Source organism: Papaver somniferum, unplaced genomic scaffold, assembly GCF_003573695.1.
Source record: "Papaver somniferum cultivar HN1 unplaced genomic scaffold, ASM357369v1 unplaced-scaffold_148, whole genome shotgun sequence".
Taxonomy (NCBI): domain Eukaryota; kingdom Viridiplantae; phylum Streptophyta; class Magnoliopsida; order Ranunculales; family Papaveraceae; genus Papaver; species Papaver somniferum.
In genome coordinates, this window is record NW_020624154.1 from 340375 (window position 1) to 364381 (window position 24007).

At 38.4% G+C, this 24007-nt stretch overlaps 1 long non-coding RNA gene across 1 annotated transcript; it reads right to left on the reverse strand.

The window, feature by feature from the left end:
- Positions 1–1262: 1262 nt before the first annotated feature.
- Positions 1263–2399, reverse strand: LOC113335441. The gene is made up of 3 exons (XR_003353347.1): positions 2159–2399; positions 2013–2077; positions 1263–1506 (listed from the first exon to the last, which is right to left on the reverse strand). It is a non-coding gene; the product is annotated as an uncharacterized LOC113335441 (long non-coding RNA).
- Positions 2400–24007: the final 21608 nt, after the last annotated feature.

Consider the following 24007-nt stretch of genomic DNA (forward strand, 5'->3'; position numbering starts at 1 on the left):
ATGACTGTACCACATAAATCATGTAAGATGTTACCAGGAGATTTTCATATGATCATCTTTTGACTTCCGTCAAGAGTATAAGATGAACTTGGTTAAAGCAAAAGCTTACCAACACATTTTTCGAGAAATATGTAGGCGAGTTAAACTCAGCTCGAAATACCAAATGTGTATAATCGAAGTCTATATAGCTATATGACTTTTGTCCCAAATAATAGATAGAGTAGATGGACTTTTGAGTGATATATGAATTCAAATCTCCACATACCTTTTGTTGATGAAGTTCCACAAGCTCCCCTTAGTAGTTTTTCGTCTTCAATCGATGAACGTCGTGAAGTCTAATGCTTAACTATACTTTCTATCCTAATCTGAGACTTAGGTATAAGTAGACTAGAAATCAAGACTTATAGTTTTGGAAACTAAACTTGACAACAAGCTTGAGATAGCAACGCTTGCGATTTTGACCGAGCAATGCTCTAATATCATCTGCAATTCATATTTGGTTCAAACTCTTTCCAACAACTTGGAAGATAATCCATTCATCATCATATGGTCTCACAGCCACCAAGAGCCAGTTCTACACCTCTTGGACGGTCCTGCTTTCTCCATAATTAGGTTTTACTACCTGATGCTTAGTAAAGCATTATTTTAATATGGTTAAAACACTGAGCAATCATCTTTAATTTCACCAACTGCTCTGCAACTGACTTTAGTGAATGCTCAGTCAAGCATATGGATGCCACATGGTCGGCCCATCACCACCATGGTCGGTCCCTCTCTTTCACGGATGGTCCTCACTCCATCATTGGTAGATCATCCATTGACCAAAATTAGGGTTTTGAACCTAATGCTTTAGAGAGCATAATTCTGAACAGGTTCAAACACCAATAATGTTTATGTTGATCCAGCAATCAATATTTTAGTTAATAATTTAATATTTGGTCAGCTACCAATATTCTGTTGACGCAACTGTCATTTTCTCTGCAAAGCAATATTTAGGGTTGTTCATGGTCGATTTCGGCTCGGTTTCCAGCCAAACAAAACTGAAACCATTAGTGTCGGTTTCTAAAAAATTCACCAACACCGAGCCATTAACCATCAGCTCGGTTTCTAGTCGGTTCTAGCCGGTTTCGGTTTTTACCGGCGGGCTTCCGGTTAACCGACTGTTATGTCAGTTCCATGTAACTGACAGCTCATAAAAAAAACACAAAAAATAGAGAAAGTGTAAAACATGAACATTCTAAAGAAACAACAATCACAGTGTTTGAAGGATAAAAACATAAACATTCGAAACTAGATCCAGTACATGTAGAAGCTTATTTAACACGACGCCGACTACACCTCTTTACATGGGCATACAAGTAAGAGGTTCCGCACTTCTTCACATTAGCCCTAAGTTTCATATGACATTATTGAAGGTGGTTTCTCTTTTACAAAGTAATCCCATATGGAAGAAGTAGTTTTGTGCTTCTTAACGACTTGTGTTGTAACGGTTGAAGAAGTAGAAGCCTGCATATAAACAAAATCATATCTCTAACAAATCAGATGACATGTATGCAATCATTAAGTCATATACAAAACATCAGTTGCATCAAGCTAGATTGATTCAAACATAAAATCATATGAATATACAAAACCGTTCATACACAAACATATATTCCCTTCCATTTCATGCCCTTCAATTTCAGCAATACGCAAATACAAACATGTTCAGCAACGCCCCATATCAATTCATGCCCTTCAACTTCATTTCATAACTAAAAAAGGTAACTAGAAAACATGTTCATACACAAAAGGGGATGAACTCAAAATCAGAAAAATCACTAATTGCAGCAAACCATATTCCACAAATCCCAATTGCAGCAAACCCTAATCAATGAATCTCTAATTGTATCAAACCCTAATCGGTAATCAATAAATATCTAATTACAACAAACCCTACTCATAGTACAAAAAAATAAAATCAGAATCCTAATTTTTGAATTTTAAGTAATAGTTCAGGGAAAAGAACTTACTTGTGTTGATTGAGAATCTTCCATAATTGAATCAAATAAATCACGCAAACTCATTTTACTAAACCCTAGTTTAAAAAAAATAAATCATGTAAACCGCTTAACACAATTACACATGTAAAATCAAATGATATAAGTATATAGCTTACCTTATAAAATGATCAATTTGGTTCTTGTTTCGTCTGAAAATAGGGGGTGAATCGAAGATTAGGGATTAGGGTTAGAGGAATAAGCAGAGAAGAATAGAAAGGGAATGAGGAGAAGAAGATTTTATTTTACTGGTGTAGTATCATGATTTGATTTGTTAACAGATTATGAATCATGGAGGTGGTTTGGTTCTGTGAAGAAGAGGAACGAAGAAAAAAACTAGAGCAGAGAAGAGAAGTTTGTCTAGGGTAAAGAATGAGATGAGGTCGATCTTCTTTAGTGCTAGGTTATTAAGAAACTGTGAAGGGTGCAGATCAAATATTAGATTTCAATCAACCGTGTAAGATTATCGGTTTTCCATTGGTAGTTCGGTTCGGTTTTGAGCGAAGAACCCAAAACCGAAACCATTATATCAGTTATTTATAATTTTTACCAAAATCATTCCATTAATAAACGGATTTGTTCGATTTCCTTTTAATCGGCTCGTTTCGGTCCGGTTCTAGTAGAAAATCGTAACCATGTTCAGCCATAGAAATATTGGTTCAACTATCAATATTTCTCATGTTGATTCAACCATCAACATTTGAGAATTTCGTATTCATCCAGCTATCAATACTCATTTGGTCTATCAACCAACGTTTGGTTTGTCGGCCATTATTTTAATATTATAATCTCTTGTTGTCATTCGACTGATTCACGACATATGGATCGAGATGAACCTCCTATGATCATTCAGCAATGATTATTTTCGTATGACTTTTTGTCAAGTGCTTGACGCACCAACATAATGGTTTATGATCGATCCAGCAATCTCATTAACATATGCTCATCAATCCAAAGTATTCAATTGTCATTACTGCTTCATCTAGCATAATAATATGTCACGGTCTTCAATAACCTAATTCAACATCCATGGTCCAAAAATCATGTTGTTGTTCTTGAAAACACTACGTGCTTCGTCCATCATGACCTTGAATTACGAACTGCTGAATTCATCAGTTAAGACGCATAGTCTAACTAGGTCAAAGATTGGCCATATATAAAATACTCCTGCAAAGCAGACTTTCACATGAGACATCAATTTATGTTACATGGGGGGACATCACTAGAGTTTTGGTCTGGCACCCTACAACATGTGTGATGTGCAATACATCCACGATGAAAAATGTGAGTAAGTCGTGATGATAGTTAAGGAGTAAATGGAATAGTGGATGGTCGATCAACCAAGTCTTCCACGCAAAGTGTAAGTAGTTTTTGCACGTTTCCCCACTTCCATATTCTTTCACTTCCTTCAATCGTCACCACTTACAGGATATTTATATGATGCAATAAATAGGTTTCTAAACCTATTATTTGATAACTTAACAGAGACAACTGAATTGAGTAAGACTCATCACTGTCAATCATCAAACACTTTATGAGAATTTCTCTCGTCTACATAGAGATATCATCTTCAAATCAGTTCAACACATCACATCATCAACTGATCAATCTTTGTTGATCTCCACACATTCTAATCTTCCGTCCCTACAAAGCGAAACTTTTCATCCACTTTGAATTGAATCTGGAACGTCCATTGTCTTAGTTTAGGCCAGAGTCCTACAGATTATTCTCTTGAACTCAAAGTACTCCCATGCAGTACATTTGTTTAAAGGTTTAGACCACTTTCTTCATCGAGCACTTGCTTCCTCCACCACTTCTTAGGATGTAAAGGACGTCATCAAAGGGAATCAAGTGCGTAGATCCTTGCGAGGTTCAAGAACCGTAAGTAGCGCGGCTACAGCTCAATCGGTTGGAGAGTGGATTCGGTCTAAACTACATTCCAGTCTGAAATCTGATACTAGGCTAGTGTTTGTAGCGGCTTAATACAGTGTGGTGTTCAAATCTGGACGAGGTCCCAGGGTTTTTCTGCTATAGCGGCTTCCTCGTTAACAAAATTTCTGGTGTCTTGTGTTTTTAATTTTCCGCATTATATTGTTTATCTTTATAATTGGATTTGCACAGGTTTGTACGTATTCAATGTAAGTAAATACATATGCTTAATTATAATCGACTGCGAGACTTGTTTCTTGTAGAATTCGTATCTTGAAAGATAGATCAAAATTTTAATCACTTGGCATAATTCCGTCTGGATTATTTGGATATGACTAGATTGATCTTGGATATTGATTTTTGAGATCGTCCGAGTACTCTGCTTAACAATCAGGTCCATGGACCCTGTGTCTATACACATATTGATTGAGTAGGTCTTGAGATATAAACTCTGTATACATATTTTTAAGGATCATTCAGTTGGTGTACTTGTTATTATATTAAGTTTTGTCTATACAGTTTCCGATCGAAAAAGTTGGGTGTATTTGGTATCCCCTGCGTTTTCATAATGATATGTACTGATGTGGTTAATTCGATAAAAAGTATCTTTCAGTATGCTTGTTTCCCGTATATTTTTAACCACACAAACATAATTCTTGTACCAAGATAAAGAACCCTCTAAGCCAACTGATTTCCGTCTAATATCATTGTGTGAAAAAGCGGGGGTATAACAACCACACCCAATTATTCGTCCGACAATCTGTATGGACTAAACTCCAATATAATTCCGAGAGCACCAACTTAAAAGTGAGACTCAATCAAGAAATATATCAAAGAGCTTTATCTCTCTTTATCAATACAATTAGCAAATCGAACAGATAGAAATCTGTGAGCCTGATTGATATGAGAAATAACTTGGACGGTACCAAAGACCAATGCCCAAGTGTCAATCAAGTTATATCCAACAAACAAGGTCGGATTTAACAACTGATTGAACTACGCACAACCTATGATATTCAATTATATAAACAAATATAATGCGGAAAAGAAATAACACAGACACCAGAAATTTTGTTAACGAGGAAACCGTAAATGGAGAAAAACCTCGGGGCCTAGTCCATATTTGAATACCACATTGTATTAAGCGGCTACAGACACTAGCCTACTACAAGTTAACATCGGACTGGAATGTAGTTGAGCCCTAACAAGGTCTCACACCGATTAAGGTACAGTCGCGTTCCTTACGCCTCTAGAACCACGCTGGATTCTGCGCAATTGATTCCCTTAGCTGATCTCACCAACAACTAAGAGTTGCTACGACCCAAAGTTGAAGACTCATAAACAAATCTGTATCCCACAGATATGTCTATCCTTTATTCTTTTTGTTCCGTCTTTTGATACAAAGATCAAGGTGAACAGGAACCAACTAATAATCCGGTCTTATACTCACGAAGAGCAGCCTAGAAATATTAGTCACCTCACAATAACCTAATTGATTAACAAAAAAAAGGTTATTGCTGAATCACAAGAGTCTGAGTCGAAGAACTGTTGTGATTACTTTTTATACCTTACATATCGGAGATAAATCTCGAGTAAATCTTAGAGAAGATAAAACTCAATACGATAAAACAAGTAAGATCAGAATATGCAAATACAGAGAAAATAATTGGATCTGGATTCACGAATCCCAAATGAAGTCTTCAAGTCGTTAGCCTAATAATGGTTTTGGAAAAACTTAGGTTAAAGAAGAATCGACTCTAGTTTGGAACTAGGACACATGAAAGTGTCGGGATTGGGTTTTCCAGTAGCTAGAGTTCTCCCTTATATAGCCTTTCAAATCAGGATTTCTTAAAATCAAATCTAAGATAGCTTAGTAACAAAGCATTCAATATTCACCGTTAGATGAATTCCTGATTTAAGATTCAAGCTAAGTCTGCTTAGAAATTAAGCAATCAATCTCCACCATTATACGGTCTTAGCTTGTTACAAACAAATGAAATACTTATATTTAGATGTGGGTAACCGAAGTTATACATATGAACAATTTTAACTTAACCACATTCATCTAACACTTCTAGATCAAATATGATGATCAATCAATCATGATAGATAATCAAATGAATCTAATTGTGTTTCAAATATAGTTGTTCAATTGTTCACTATCTCATAGAAATATTCATGAATAAATTGAAAAAAAATCGGATTGATTCGTAACCGTACGAAGTACTTATACAAGAATCAATTCATGAACATTAAGCCACGGTTTGCAAAGTTAATTTGCATTCCTTAAATCATAAATGTTTTAGTTCATGAGTATGAGAATCATACATAACCGATTTTAGAACTTAACAAACTAGGTACGCGAACAGCAGCTCCGGACTTTGGCCTAGTCAAGCCGTTCGCAAATCCGGTTCGCAAACAACTGTTCTGGACCCAACTCAGGTAAAACCGTTCGCATACTAGGTATGCAAACAAGAGTTTCAGACATTCTCAGGTAAATCCGTTCGCATACTAGGTACGCAAACAAGAGTTCCGGACCTGAATTATCACAATACAGTTCACATACTAGATATGCATACCGTATTGTATGAAGACATGGGTAATCATTCTAAACTCTCATTTCAATCATTGAAACATCCTTAGAAGACGACAATGGTAATCTCACACATACCATTAGCTTGAAGTAATTTTCAAGTGATCGAATGATCAATACGAAACTTCCTAAGCTACCATCAAATGACCGTCTCACACAAATCACATAAGATGTTCAAGATAATTTTCACATGATCATCTTTTGACTTGATATTTAGTTTCCAACAAATAAATTTCTCCAACTAAACTCTTCAATATTACGATGAACATAGCTGAGCAAAAAGCTTCCAACATATATTTCGAGAAATAGATATGCGAGATAAACTCAGATCGAAATATCAAATGTGTATAATGCAAAAGTCTATATAGTTATACAACTCATTAGAAGATATAATAGAATAAATTTCTGAGTGATAGAAAAGTTTCAGTCTCCACATACCTTTTGTTGATGAAGTTCCTCCAAGATCTTCGGTAGATCTCGTCTTCAATTGGTGAACACTGTGAAGTCTAAAGCTCAACTACACATTATATCCTAATCCGAGACATAGTTATAAGTAGACTAGAAATCAAGTATATTGTTTTGATCAACTAAACTTGACAGACAAGCTTGAGATAACAACGCTTACGAGTTCGACCGAGCAGTGCTCTAACATTGTGTAATGTTTTATACAAAATAGTTGCGAAAATAGTATCCAATAGATTGAAACCATACCCGAATTCTTTCATTTCTTCGTCTCAAAGTGCCTTTGTACCTAGCCGTCAAATATTGGATGATATTGTTATAGCAAAAGATATGTTGAATTATATGAATAACTCGCAAGCTATTAATGGTCACTTTGCTCGGAAAGTATCAAAGAGGAGATTATCATTTTGTCAACTTATAGTCGTGTTTATGGGTGAAAACTATTCCTGCCGAATTTAGTAATTTGGGGTGTGTGGATGAGGAATGAATCTAAACCCTAAACAAATGCACTGCATGGGAGTGCTTTGTGATTCGAGAAATCAATCTGTACAACTCTGGCCTAAACCGAGAAATGGCTGTTCCAGACTTGCTTCGCTCACAAAGTGAAGGAGATGGGGTTGATCTTAGGGAGGGAAGCGAAGAAGTTGTTGAGATTGTGAAGGTGTTGGCTATGTATGACTTGTATAAGAAAGCTGAACTGGCTTGCAGAATGTAAGCTATCAGTTCTGGTGTTTGGATACGGTTGTATCAACACTTGGTTTCTGTCTTGTGTTTTTTTGAAAATAGGGAGGAGAACCTATTTATACAAGTCATTGAGCCTAACCCACGTCTCTCATGAGAAGTAGAGAAAGTGGAGTGATGGAGTAGTGGAGTTGCGTGTGTTAGTGTTACACGATCAGTCTTGCCCACTTCTCCCATCATCACTAACCGTCCATAACTTCCTGACACGTTCTTGTGATGGCGCGTTGTGCGCTGCACGCTGTAAACCGCCAGACCAATACCCCATTATGTATCCCCCAGTTTGTAACATGATTGATGTCTCGATTGTGTGGATCGTGGGACCCACAGGAACTAGCATGTAATGCTAGGTTAAATAACTAAGTTATTTGGGAATTTGATACTTGTAAAATATCACGTGAATTCTATGCATTAATGCATTGAATTTATTTATCATGAGTGAAGCATCGCTGTTTTAAGGCTTAATGGAGTAAGTCACGATTAAGCGTCTTAAAATAGATGCATGTCTAGCCATCTTCAAGTGATCGTTTGGGGCTGTACAGGTAATTCCTGACTTGGCCGGTCACTTGGTATGGTAGAGTGACGGATGGTAATCACCACGACACCTCATTGACCAGTTAACTCCTGACCAGGGTTGTATAACCAAGAAGATGAAGTTGAACGGACGAGATGATCTTTGAGACATTCATCTGCTACCGTTAGTGAAATTAGAGTTTATGAAGAGGTGCGCAAGCATCACTCTTTAGCTTGATCGAATCCAAGCTTGAGGCACGATTTTGGCAAGGCCGATCATGCATGCGTGTAGACGGCATGTCGGTGTACATGGCCATACCTCGTTGTCCCTTGAAAGTGTGATCTAAGCCACTCAATTTTTCCGGCAAAGTTGAGTGGTCGAGATTAGTTTGAAATTGGGAGGTGTGACCACGCCTAGTTTGGGCGTGCGAATCAAGGCAACCATGCATGATATACCTTGGCCGATCGGGTGTGGAGATAGATGGGCCTACGATGATCATGTTGATGTGCACCGGACCTGCCTAGTCTATTCCTGGACCCTTCATTCATGCAGGAGAAAATGGACGCTCGTGATGTTCAAACCCTAATTAGGGTTTCACCGGTCGTGCGTCATGCCTTGTTTGGGCGCAAGAACTGGAACGACCAACTATAGTTGGTCCTGACCGATCGGTCATGTATGTAGGCGGGCCCATGATGATTGTGTTGACATGCTCTGGGCCCTTTGAATCTACATCTACACCCTCCATCTATGCCTGCGAAGATGGATGGTTGAGACTGCTTTGCGACACATTACATGTGTCGCAGACCCTAAATTAGGGTTTCTCGTCCGTGCTGCTTTGGATGGAATTTGGAAAGCCATGCTACCCTTTTGGGGAGGCCGAACATGCCGGGCCCATATTGGGTCGATGGTGAATACTCCGATACCTGCCTGGGGGTTATGGATCCGATCTAAGCCATCCTATCATGCTGGTGAAGTTGGATGGTCGTGATCGTTTCTGAGACTGATAAGGACAGTTCAGATGCTCGATCGGGCTAGTATAACACTCCGAGAGTTATAGCTTGTACGGGTATTTCGTACATGCCTCCTTATTTAATGCTTGGAGATTCGTGTTGCTCTGCTGAGAGCGATCACTCAGTCGCCATGTCGCACCAATAATGAGAATAGAGTAATACAGGAAATACAAGGATGGTCATGCATTAATTGGTAATGCTATAAGTTTATAGTGAAGAAGTATTCTCCATTTTATCAGTGGCTTTATCCTTTGCAGGATGTTAGCGCATAGTTTTGGCTTTTACAATTTTAGCCTTAAATGAAAATCCACCATCAACATTAAGTCCCCTGACTAGCACATAATGGTTACACTATTGTGGGGTAAGAATGAGATGGTGACATACATATGTGAGAAAGACAGGATAAAGGAAGCTTAGTCGGAAGAATTTTGACCGACCGCTAGTAATTGTTCATGTAAACACCGTCGTGCAAGCATGGAATCCTTTGGTGGGACCGGTTTCCTTCCTTGGGTGTTTGAATCAAAAGAAGAATCCAAAAATAGGAATCCTTTTTCTATTGGGATTCTTCCAATTTTTTGTCTATAAAAGGGACCGACCCTTTTTTCTTTTCTCACGATTTTTTTTTGTTGTGTCCAGCTCCCGTCCGTGATCTTCACGCCGCCGCCAACGTTACCGCCGGAGCTTGCCGTCTTCGCCGTCCGTCCGCAGCAAGGTAAGTTTTCCGTTTTTTTTTTGTTTTTTTAGGAAAAACCCTAATTTCTTAGGTAAAAACCCTTTGGCAAGATATATCATGATTAGTTCTTCCACCGAAATTGATAGCAAAAACCGTCGATATTTGCTAGGATTGCTTAACGAGTCGTGAATCCATGAATATATTGTTTTTGCTTCTTTTCTTCCATTGTTGCATGCAAAGCCTAGATTTTTAGGTTATGGCTTGAAAAACCTTTCCCTTGAATTTCGTAGACACGACCCCCATGAACAAAGTGAAACCGTGTTATGATGTGTGCGAATGAGTGCGGACCCACCATATGCGCTCAATTGAACATGGACGATGTGCTTGGACTGAAAACCGATCTTGCACCTATTATATTATACAGACCTTATGTCCTGATTAATACCGGCTTTTGTGACTTGATCAATACCGGACTTGAAACTTGAGCAATACCATCCTTGTGACTTGATCAATACCAGACTTGAAACTTGAGCAATACCAGCCTTGTGACTTCGTCCTTTGCTAACATGGTCCAATACCAGACTGGTGACCTTGACCGGCCCTGACTAATACGGATTTGACATGACCCAGTACTAGCCTATTAACATGATATCGATCTTTCTTGCGTGGCTCGATACCTGTTCGACTACGTGATATCAACCTCATTTGGGGGTATTATCCCTGGCTTTGTAGAATTGACAAACAGTTTCATTTGTTGACGTGGCTCAATAATGGTGTTTGGACTCAATACCAGCCTTGTGTACTCCAACGTGAATGTGTGTTATGTCGTGTGTGACTACACATCTCATGCGTTTTTATACAAGCACTGACTCTCTCGTCTTTTGTAGGATGAACAAAAAGACTCCTGTTGAAATGCCTTCTGGAGATAATGTTGGTTCCAAGTCAGGGAGTGTTAACAGCTTCAAAGATATGCCAAACATAGATGATGAGTTGTTCACTGTGCCTTTTCCGAACATTAAGAAACATCCTAGTCACAAGATAGTTCTGCTCTCTGGTTCAGAAAATATGGAAGCTGATCCATCCTCTTCTTCAGCACCTGTGATGAGGTTCTGTCTTCAGATAAATGAATATCCTCCTTCACCTATTGACTTCAAGATTTGTCACACTCCGCTGGGCTCTTACGAAGGATAGATGAGACGCATGTTGAGTAATAAAAAGATTAAGGCTAATTTAGTTAAGGTGCAAATCATTGATGCGGTCATGTCCGCCACTCTTCAGATTAAGAAAGATGTTGCAGGCTTGATCACTTTCATTTCTCGGTGGCGTCCTTCTACTCATACATTTATATGCAGATGGGGAGAGATGACCATTTCTCTGGAAAGTGTGGATGCCTTGATGAACCTGCCTGTTGCTGGAAGCTTCTTTTACAAACTTACTGATGCAGAACGTCGGTCTTATAATGCTATACTTCGAAAGGCGGGAGAATTCGATGATCTGGAGAAGGATAAGAATTGACACAAAATGCTTTTACACTTGGTGGGTGTCGGAGTGGTCTCCTATAGACCCGAAACCCGGTCAGGAGTTGGAAGACGAGCTCAGCGTGATTGCATTCCTGTCTTTGTGGTTATCCAGAGACATATTTGACGACGGTTCTGGAAGGAAGACCATAAGAGGTGACCTCGTCATGTTTGCAATAAAGCTGGCAAAAGGTGAGGTCCTTCCCTTAGGTGCCTTGTTTCTTGGATCACTGTATTCTCATCTGGACGCCTTAGCGACGGACATGCATGCTTCCAATGGGTATAAGAATGTGGAGTCGCACATCCACATTGTTTTTCTTCAGGTGTTTTTGTGGGAACATTTCAAAAGTTATTCTCATGTTCCTGCAACTTCATTCAGCAGTTTGTATGGTGGTTCGAGAATACTCTGTTAGCAGAAGAGACGTCCCAAAACCGGTGTGAAGCTCGTGGATGTCTTCGACAATGTGTCCTCCATAGATTTTCATCCATGGTGGCCGATCCACCCTTCCATTGTTCATCCAAAGACTTTTGCTACTGTTCCTGATGTCGTGTTGCGTACTGATGTTGAAACCGCAAGTCTAGGAGAACTCATTTACTTGCGAAGCTGCACTCCGGGATATGTCCCATCTTTATTTGATGAAGAATTTACTGTGACTCCGTACAATATTGACAGGGCTTCTCGGCAAATGGGATTTGACCAGGGTATTCCATTTCTTCGTCCGTTGAAGGCTCCAAAAGAACTTTTCACAGACACTCTTAATGCTGACACATTTTCGTAAGTGCGGAGTCTTCCTTTCTGTCCTATCGGAAGAAAACCAGCGGTAACCGACAGGTATAAGGAATTTTGGAGGGAGCAATCGTTAACCTTTCAGAAATTCTCGGAGGAGGTTGTGACAGATTCCCGCGGCGAACCATCTTCTGACGTTTTGGAGGAGCATTTTCGGTTGAAACCACTCCTAAGTAAACGAACCAGAGCTGATGACTGCAGTCCCCAAGCAGGAGTGAGGTCTAAGAAGCAGGCATGTGGTTCGGTGATCCTCAATTCCTCTAGTATGCAGGTATTTTAAATTTCTCCCTGACTTGATCCCTTGGTTTCGTTCTTCCTGAGCAACTTTCACCAAAGGTAATCCTTTGTTGGAAATCAGGGAATCTCGAAAGAAAATGCTTTCGCAATACTGGCTCGTAGTCATAATGAGAGGTCTGGCGATATTGGTCTTCATGAGAAGTCTGGCGATGCTTTTAAGGAGAGGTCTGGTGATACTGATCCTCTTCAAGATAATGACAAAGATGGTGCAAGCTCGACTGAACGGAATGCCTCCCCAAGTGGTAAACTTAGTGAGCTTGTAGACGAGGTCGTGACGGAAATCAACATTCAGAGTGAAGTGGACATTCGGAGGAATGCAGGAGAGGCAACATCTGCTAATGCAGAGGCGGCTCCCCTTAAAGATCTTCCTGAGAAGGTTCCCATTGATAAGGCAGTCATGGTGACTTCTTCTGAAAGGCCTCTTGCAGCTGACAAGGTTCCTGATGAAGTATTGGCAAGGCAACCTGTTATTACTGGGGCTATCTTTGATCCTCCCTTTGATACCCCTCATGCATGTCATGTGTCGGTTGGGGGATTCAGTGTGCCGGCTCAGTTCGAGGAGTTATACACGGTGATATGGAAGAAGCACGACCACATTTCTACCACTACGAAGCTCAAAAGTCACCTTGCATTGGTCAATCGCGTCCAATAAGGTTTATTCTCCATTCACGGGATGAGCGTCACGACCGGTCGCAGTGTTTCTGAGGAGGTGATTGAAGACTGGAAGTGCCATCGGGACGTGTTTGTGAAGTACGACTTCAACGCTCTTTGGTTCTTCAAAGGGTTCTCTAAAATCCAGGAGCTTCAGAAATTGCAAGACGAAGCTCCTTTTGCAGACTGTATTGCTCGCCAGGAAGAAGAGGTTGAAAAGTTGTCTAAGGAGTTGAATCTGAAACAAGACGTGCTCCAGGAGATGAAAGCTTCTCTTGCTCGGAAAGACGAGTTGTTGTTGAAGGACTTTCCTTGAAGGATTCGTGCTGCCTACTTGCTTTCTTTCTTTAAATATTTTTGAGTGATTGTGAGGATTTCCTTTCACAATTTGATTTTAGGTTTTGAACTAATAGGTGTTCGAATTGGTTTATTTTGAGATAGTTTTGTGAATGACTTTTCTGAAAGAGATTTATTCTAAATGGAATTTATATCTTGGTTATGAATGATAGCACATGTCATATGAAATTGCAAATATCATACGAAAAGGGAAGTATGAAAGGGAAACAAACATGGTGTTTGGTTATCAAATATCTTTCTCATGTGTGGGATGTCAAGTCCCCAGTAAATTCTAAAACTATCTTTCCCGTAAAATTGTTTGATAGAACTTACTTGCTCTTAAGAGTCTCATTTGTACGAAATTGAATCTTCCCGAGCAACCTCTTCAAGGAAACCGTACGCATTAATTTCCAAAGAGGGAAGGCAACTCCTCCGAATTAAACCAGCATGTGTCATCATATCCGCGGCTCGCTTGACTGGGTGACGAAATTCGAAAGGCATACTACTGAGTGAATGAGTTGAATGCTCTCATCCGCCACACTCACGCATCCTTTGGTTGATTTCTCCCTCCTCGAGTATTTCTTCACTTCGCTAAAAGGTCGTTGTGGATCGGGAAGTTTTCTGAGATTCGGGAAGAGTCTTGAGATATAAATCTTCCAGCAAGGCTCCGTAAGCTGCAGGGTCCCTTTCTTTATCCGGCAGATGTGGCATCCCGGACAAGTATTTTCTTATATGGAGTTGTCCCGAGTCTCTGTCGCCAGCTGGACCATGTTGTTTGTCTCTCCTGAGTCCCCTGTGGCTACGCGCTCTCTCTGCATCTCCGCTGGTAAAGGCATGACTTCTAGATAAGTATTCAGCATTTCTTGCACCGTCTGGGTAAATGCTTGTCGAACCTTCTAATAATTGAGTTGTTATATCATTCAAAAGGCGGAATGTTTCGCTCTGCCTTCTAGCGATACCAGCTTGATTTTCCAGGACATCCTCCAGCATTCTAGCCACACTTCCCATGATACCTGAATCATCTATGGTTTCCGGAGAATCTAGCGTGCGAGGATACATCGTGAGATGAAGACCGAGATAAAAACCAAAAATGGATAGGTTATTGATTGAATCGGATCCAAGATCTATCCCAAGATTGAGAAGGTTGGAATGAATATCGAGAATCCAATTTTGCAACCGAGAGATTAATCTCCCACTGTGGTCGCCAATTGTTTATGGGTGAAAACTATTCCTGACGAATTTGGTAATTTGGGGTGTGTGGATGAGAATGAATCTAAACCCTAAACAAATGCACTGCACGGGAGTGCTTTGTGATTCGAGAAATCAATCTGTACAACTCTGGCCTAAACCAAGAAATGGTCGTTCCAGACTTGCTTCGGTCACAAAGTGAAGGAGATGGGGTTTATCTTAGGGAGAGAAACGAAGAAGGTGTTGAGATTGTGAAGGTGTTGGTTGTGTATGACTTGTATCAGAAAGATGAACTGGCTTGCAGAATGTAAGCTATCAGTTCTGGTGTTTGGATACGGTTGTATCAACACTTGGTTTCTGTCTTGTGTTTTTTTTTGAAAATAGGGAGGAGAACCTATTTATACAAGTCATTGAGCCTAACCCACGTCTCTCATGGGAAGTGGAGAAAGTGGAGTGATGGAGTAGTGGAGTTGCGTGTGTTAGTGTTACACGATCAGTTTTGCCCACTTCTCCCATCATCACTAACCGTCCATAACTTCCTGACACGTTCTTGTGATGGCGCGTTGTGCGCTGCACGTTGTAAACCGCCAGACCAATACCCCAGTATGTATCCCCCAGTTTGTGAAATGATTGATGTCTCGATTGTGTGGATCGTGGTACCCACATGAAGTAGCATGTAATGCTAGGTTAAATAACTAAGTTATTTTGGAATTTGATACTTGTAAAATATCACGTGAATTATATGCATTAATGCATTGAATGTATTTAGCATGAGTGAAGCATCGTTGTTTTAAGGCTTAATGGAGTAAGTCATGATTAAGCGTCTTAAAATAGATGCATGTCTATCCATCTTCAAGTGATCGTTTGGGGTTGTACAGGTAAGTCCTGACTTGGCCGATCACTTGGTGTGGTAGAGTGACGGATGGTAATCACCACGACACCTCATTGACCAGTTAACTCCTGACCAGGGTTGTATAACCAAGCAGATGAAGTTGAACGGACGAGATGATCTTTGAGACACTCATATGAGACCTTTAGTGGAATTAGGGTTTATGAAGAGGTGCGCAAGCATCACTCTTTAGCTTGATCGAATCCAAGCTTGGGACACGATTTTGGCAAGGCCGGTCATGCATGCGTGTAGACGCCATGTCGGTGTACATGGACATACCTCATTGTACCGTGAAAGTGTGATCTAAGCCACTCAATTTGTCCGGAAAAGTTGAGTGGTCGAGATTAGTTTGCAATTGGGAGGTGTGACCACGCCTAGTTTGGGCGTGCGAAGCAAGGCAACCAGGCATGATATACCTTGGCCGATCAGGTGTGGAGATAGATGGGCCTACGTCGATCATGTTGATGTGCACCGGACCTGCCTAGTCTATTCCTAGACCCTTCATTCGTGCAGGAGAAAATGGACGCTCGTGATGTTCAAACCCTAATTAGGGTTTCACCGGCCGTGCGTCATGCCTTGTTTGGGCGCACGAACTGGAATGACCAAATAAAGTTGGTCCTGACCGATCGGTCATGTGTGTAGGCGGGCCCACGATGATTGTGTTGACATGCTCTGGGCCCTTTAGATCTACATCTACACCCTCCATCTATGCCTGCGAAGATGGATGGTTGAGACTGCTTTGTGACACATGTGATGTGCCGCAGACCCTAAATTAGGGTTTCTCGTCCGCGCTGCTTTGGATGGACGATTTGGCAAGCCATGCTACCCTTTTGGGGAGGCCGACCATGCGGGGCCCGCAGTGGGTCGGTGGTGAATACTCCAATACCTGCCTGGGGGTTATGGATCCGATATAAGCCATCCTATCATGCTGGTGAAGTTGGATGGTCGTGATCGTTTCTGAGACTTATACGGACAGTCCAGATGCTCGATCGGGCTAGTATAACACTCCGAGAGTTATAGCTTGTACGGGTATTTCGTACATGCCTCCTTATTTAATGCTTGGAAATTCGTGTTGCTCTGCTGAGAGCGAGCACTCAGTCGTCATGCCGCACCAATAATGAGAATAGAGTAATACAGGAAATACAAGGCTGGTCATGCATTAATTGGTAATGTTATAAGTTTATAGTGAAGAAGTATTCTCCACCTTATCAGTGGTTTTATCCTTTGCAGGATGTTAGCGCATAGTTTTCGCTTTTACAATTTTAGCCTGAAATGAAAATCCACCATCAACAAGTCGGGACCACAATAATTTGGTCAAATGGCAACAAACGTTTCCTTTTTGGTCCGTAATTATTTGAAAATATAAAATGGACCAAAATACCCTTATATATTGTAATTTTCGTACTCGTATATTCTCATAGTTATTTGAGTTCATGCTCTCTGATGAACTCTGAACTTCCTACTTATTTTCGTACAGGGTCTCATTCTATTTAATAAACTATCAGGCGTTGGTCATGATTATGTAGATCTGATTTTATTTGGTTTGATGAAACAACTTTTAAAAAGTCCATAACAACATGGAATCTTAACTTCATTGTACTCAATGAACTTCATTATATTCAATGGAATCCTAACTTTACAATACATAACTGCATAATAAAAAAAAAGTTCATTCTTAAAAATGAACACATAATAGAAGTTGATTATTCTGAATAAAAAATGAGTTAATTCTTTCACATGAACACACAACAAGAACAAACCAAATTCAGACTAGAACAGAGTTTATTCTTTAAAATGAACCCATAACAAAACTTCATTATTATGACAACAACAAAAAAATTCATTCTTTCAAATGAACAGTCAACTGGTACTATCAATGATGGTGTTGTGAATAATTTTTTGCAATAAGATAGTCCAACAGATGATTGGCGTCAGGTAAAGAGTAAAAACTAAATTTCTGGGGATAGAAACAAGGATAAAAGTTCATCTGGAGTTCCTTTTACTTTTACACCGTTGGTGAATGAATTATTAAGCTCGGAGATTGTTGTAAGCAATAACCAATACGAATCTTTAAGTTCAGAATTGGGTTTTAGAGATGAGGAGGAGGAATTTCAGGCAGTTGAAAATGAAGAGTAGGATAATGGTGATGTTGTAATTAACGCATCTAACATGGAAGCTGGAGTGAGAAACTCAAAAGATTGGGGTACACTTTTGGATGATAGTTCAACTAAGCACAAGGAGTCTAGAGTAGAGGCCCTAAGAAAGCAACGTTCTTCTAGTTGTGATTTGGATTCGGGCAAGAGCGTTGAAGATGTTATCTCTGGGCTTGGTAAAAAGGTACTTAAGGGAGTGTCTCCTAGGCCTTCTAAATAACGACGTGATAATTCTCTTCTTTCGAAAGAGGAATTGGATGAGGTAAGAAAAATAAAAAACGATGGAATTCGTGCAAAATTTATTAGGGATCCTGCCTATAGAAAGGAATATCTTAAGGAAAAGCAATATCTAAGAGATAAGGCATCTAAAAATCCGGCTCAATCTCCAATTAAGCTTGTGTCGGGTGCTTATGCTTCGGATAAAGATGATGGTAAAGTACATGTTGTTGATGACGGTCATTATAAGGATATGGACACCATGTCTACAATTTTTTCCAAGATTAAAGCCTAAAGAATTAGTAACCGACAAGGAAGTTTGAGAGGAGTTGGCTATAGATGTAGGTAGCTTATTTTTTCTTTCTTTTTTGGTGATTTTATTTATTTTTTTATTTTTGAAGTTATTTCTTTTACCCCTTTGGTTTATGAGGGTGGGGGGCCTCTGAGCCCCCTTTGTAATTCTTTTAATTACGTTTTTTTTTTTTAATAAACCATTGGACTTAGCAAAAAAAAACACATAATAAAACTTCATTATTATGAAAAATTAAAACAAAATTCATTCTTTCAAATCAACATACAACAAGAACAAATTCTTTAAAATGAATAAATAACCAAACTTCCATTATTATGAACAAAAACAGAGTTCATTCTTTCAAATGAACACCTAATAAAACCAAACTAAATCAAATATGAAAACAGAGTTCATTCTTTCAAATGAACACACAGCAAAAACTTCATTATTATCACAAAAAAACAGAGTTCATTCTTTCAAATGAACATGCAACAAGAACAAACCAAATTCAAACTAGAACAGAGTTCATTCTTCAAAATAAACACACAACAAAACCTAATTAAAGTTCAATGTTATGAACAAAAAACATTCTTTCAAAAGAACACCTAATCAAAACTAAACTAATTGATATTTGAAACCACGGTTCATTCTTAAAATTGAACACATAATGAAAACTAATTCAACTCAATCTTCAACAGCATCAGATAAAAAGAAAGAAACCTAATTAAATCTTCAATATCAGCAGATCAATCTTCAACAGCAACATGAGTTCGTCTTTAACATCTTCATCGTCTTCATCATCTTCAGCAGCAGCAGTAGAGAAGAAAAACACACAAAATCTTCGTCGTCTTCATCATCTTCAACAGTAGCAACAGTGAAGAAAAACACATAAATTTTCATCACAAATATTCATCGTCTTCATCATCTCCATTAGCAGCAACAGAGAAAGAAATCGAGGATGAGAAAGAAAGTAGATCTAAAAACTAGAGATGAGAGATAAATTAAATCTGAAAATGATATCTTTTCTGCTAATAAATCCCTATAAATATGGATATGGAAGGGTATTTTTGGCATCAATTTCGGAAGGTTATGTGCACCCTACGACTAAACTGAAAAAAATGACCAAAATGACAGTTGACCAGGTGAACATGACAAAACTCAATCATTTATATTATATCTAGGACTATATTGTAGTTTCAAGCATATGAATGGGTAAATTTGAAAAAATTTGGAGATATGTTAAGTTTAGTGGGTATTGTTGGCACTTCTCATTCCCTTATTATGCAGTGTGTTACTTCTGCTTCCTTTTCTATCAACATTAATGGTGCACCACAAGGTTTCTTTAAAAGTGAAAGAGGGATCCAACAAAGATGTCCACTTTCTCCTACCTTGTTCATCATTTGTTCTCGGGGGTTTTCATTACTTATGAAGAAATATGATAACCTTGGTCTTTTTCATGGTTACAAGATCAATAGATGGGCACCAACTTTCTCCCACTTGATGTTTGCAGATGATCTTTTTTTCGGTCAGAACTCAAGAACAAATGTTGCTTCTTATGAGATTCTTGAAGAATATGCGAGCTTATTTGGACATATGATAAATTATTCAAAATCATCGACATATTTCATTAAAGGAAACTCGCAGTTAAGAAGGCAAACAACCATGTCTGATCTAGTGGTAAGAGAGATAAAAGTAGATGATAAATGTCTAGGTATTTACCCTCTGAAATCTGATTATAAGGTCAGGAGTTATGCTTTCTTAATGTATAATATTACTTTGAGACTTCCAGGTTGTAGACAACACCACCATAATTATGCTGGAAAAATAGTCTTGTGTAAATCTTCTTTTTCTTCAATCTCTACTTATTTTATGGGTATCTGTTTATTACCCAAAGGTGTTACTAATCATCTCGAGAAGATTCAGAGATGTTTTTGGTGGGAACATCCGATAAAAAAAAATCACATTATATCAACTGGAAAAAGATGGAATTGGATTAAAACAGTGGAGGGTTAGGAATAAGAAGTATTGAATTGATGAAAAAGTCTATTGTCTGCAAACTTGCATGGAGATTCTTGGAAAACAGTGACGCAAAGTGGGTACAATTTATGTCAGTAAAATATCTGCATGATAACTCTTTCTGGACAGTTGAAGGTACGTAAAAAATACTCTACAATGTGGAATAGTCTCTTAGAAGTTCGCCTAATCCTTGTAAATAATACTTTCTGGCAAGTTGTAAATGAAAGAAGTGTGTTAATTTGGGAAGATCGGTGGCTTCCGAGTCAAACTTAACATCTGATTAAAACATCACCCGGTGTTTCAAATGAATTTAAGAAGGTAAGTGACTTTGTTGGAATACGGACATCCAACTCAAAACCAATTGGACATGAGTGGAGAGGCCCATAGGATTATAAATCGCAGGATCTTAATTGCCCAGACAATATGGGACTAATAGTCTCAACACGCCTCCTCACGTGTAGCCTCGTTGGGTCTAACACGTGGACAATTAAATCGGGTGACGCGGAGTAAAGGCGCGGTCAAATGACTCGTCGCAAATAGCCTGCTCTGATACCATGTTGGAACACGGGCATCCAACTCAAAACCAATTGGCAATGAGTGGAGAGGCCCATAGGATTATAAATCGCAGGATCTTAATTGCCCAGACAATATGGGATTAATAGTCTCAACAGACTTAATAAACAATCCTGCAAACTCATGGAATATAGGTATCCTAGAATAATTGTTTCCTAATACTATATGTCAAGATATTCAGTTTATCTATCTGCATAATGAGGATGAAATGGAAGATACTTTGACACGGAAATACACCTCATCAGGTAAATTTTCTTTTAAGTCTTGTTACAAGATACTGGTAGATAATATTCATGTTTCCTCAGATTCAGTGAGTTTCTGTGGAAAACATTTTGGAGTTTGACTAATATTATCTCAAAGATCATATGCTCATTTGGAAAATGATCAACAATGGTATAGTAGTTAAGGTTAATATAAACAAATTTAACATTACTCATGACAGCTTTTGTACTTTCTGCAACCAAGAAGAGGAGTCAATACACCACTTGTTTCTCAAATGTCCAGTATCAAAATGGTTTTTAACAATGCTCTGATGCCAATTAATTCAAGTACAAGTACTTCAGATATCCTAATAAACTGTATGAATAATGTGGATAACAAAATTGAATATGGAATATGCATCTTGTGAAATATCCGGAAGATGGGGAATGAAATCATTTTCGAGAATGTTTCCTTTTCTCCGGATAAAATTCTACGGAAAGTTGCGACAGAGTTCAATTTGTGTACTGCAGATACAGATAGTGTCATTAATTTTTTCGAGTTGGGGATTGCACGGATTCATTCCTCCATGAACATCGTACGTAAAGATAAATGTAGATGTGGCTTTCATTCCTAACAACAGTGTTGCTTGGGCAATAGCTGGAGATCACTCAATAAACTATTTGGGATGTGTAACGGAAATTTTTGTAGTAACATCTCCTCTCTGCGCAGAATCCTTGGCCTGTAAAGTGAGTATTCGCCTTGCTAAGCAACTAGCGTTGTCTAAGGTCATAATTGAAGGTGATGCAAAGAACGTAATAAATGTTGTTCGAGGAGATGTTACATAGATTCCATGGTTTATGCGTTCAACAATTCTCCGAATTAAGAGTAAAATCTCTTTCTTTATGGATATTAATTTCAGTCATGTTCGCAAAAATGTCAATCACCAGGCACATTGTTTATACCAGTATGCAGTAAAAGAAAATGTAAATCAATGTTGGGATGTCCATTCCCGAGCTCTATGTATCTCCTCAAACCTCAATCTTATGAGGTAATCGAATAAATTTCAGGGATGATGAGACCTTTCCAACGAGTACTATTGTTGTTATATTTCGTGGCTTTTAATTTTTACGTTATTGTAGGACTACTACATGAGTTCATTCTATACAATGAACTACTTGAATAAACTATCATACGAGCTAGTTCATTATACAAAGTGAACTACCATACGAGTTCATTCTACAAAATGAACTAGTATAATGAATTACTATTACAAGTTAAATCTACCATATGAAATACCATTAAGTGTTTTTCCCATAATATGAACATATATCACGAGTTCACTCTACAATATGAACTACCATAACGAACATATATTACGAGTTAATTGTACAATATGAACTACCATAATTAAATATCATTATGAGTTCATTTTACAAAATGATACCATTCATACAATATGAATTACCATTATGAGTTTATTCTACAATATGAACACATATCACGAGTTCATTCTACAACAATGAACTACTAATACACTCCATTCTTCAAAATGAACTATTATTACGAGTTCATTCTATAAAATGAACTGCTAGATCTAGAATGAACTACCATGCTCTAAAATAATGTTCACTCTTGAATATGAACTAACATTATCTTGAAAAATTTAAAGTTTTGAAAAGTAGTATAATGGGTACTCATTTTGTAGATCTCGTCGAGACATTTCCGAATATACAAAATTTATTAATTTTTAGCTTATATTTTGAGAGATATTTAATTTTTAAGGGTTTTTGTTTTTGTTAAGAATTGAGTAAAACTAGTAGAGGAAAAATAAAAAGGATAGAAAAAAAATAGTACAAGTCACGTGAATAAGTGTGAGAAAATAAGAGAGAGAAAAGGTTATTTGGGATATATTTTAATATTTCTGAATAAATAAGGACCAAACTAAACTCCTTTTTTGTTGGTGTATCAAACTAACTTGAAACCACCTAAAATAGGACCAATTAAGGATAGCCTAGTCGTTTAGGCCAGTAGGGCCATATGGGGCTCTTTCAGTCTCGAGGTAAGTTGAGAACCATCAAGTGGCCTGATGGTTCTCATGCTCCCTCCATTGAAAGAGGTAAGGGTTCGATCCTTGGAACTTTTAATTGCTAGTAGTATCTAGGGGTCACTAACTAACCACTGTACTAACCCATCAAAAGAAAATAAAAAATCTCGAGGTAAGTTGTATGTTAAAAAATTGTATTCTCTGATCTAATTAGAGCAAGTCCAGAAAATTCAATTTCACAAGCTACCATGATTGGCAAATGGGCTCCACTATAGAAAATTGTGTTGAGCGGCAGAGAATTGATCTGTCAATAGATATTATGCCGAGTAGTATTTGCTCTGTCTATCCAAATTCGTATCCACCGTTTTCCTAAAAGATGCACCAACATTTTCATCTTCCAGACTGTTCAATTTTTTCAATCCTTATTTCATTCTCTTCAACTTTTCCTCCTTTCTTTAGACATGCTTCTGCTCTGTTTATCCAAAAGTAGATTAGTCTTCTTTCTTTTAGTTTCAAAAAAAAATATTGAACAATTCATGCCAAACCAATAACAAAACTATAAGGGAGTAACAATACGCACCATAAATCAAGAGTTTATCTCCGTCCTTGATGACGGGCCTATCATCTTCATATTGCACGAGAATGCAAAACGTTGAGGTACAAGGCATGTAATCTGGGGATCCCTCATCATCGGTGTTCGGATAGCCACCGACTTCATTAATGTTGTAATCTACGTTGCACGGACACGTACACATTACACAATTACATGGACACGTCAAATCTCAAAAAAGAGGATTATAGGGACGCGTTATATATTATACACATAATTAAAATAAGATTTTACAATAATATTCTACAAAATAATCAATCTTATTTTTATAATACTTTA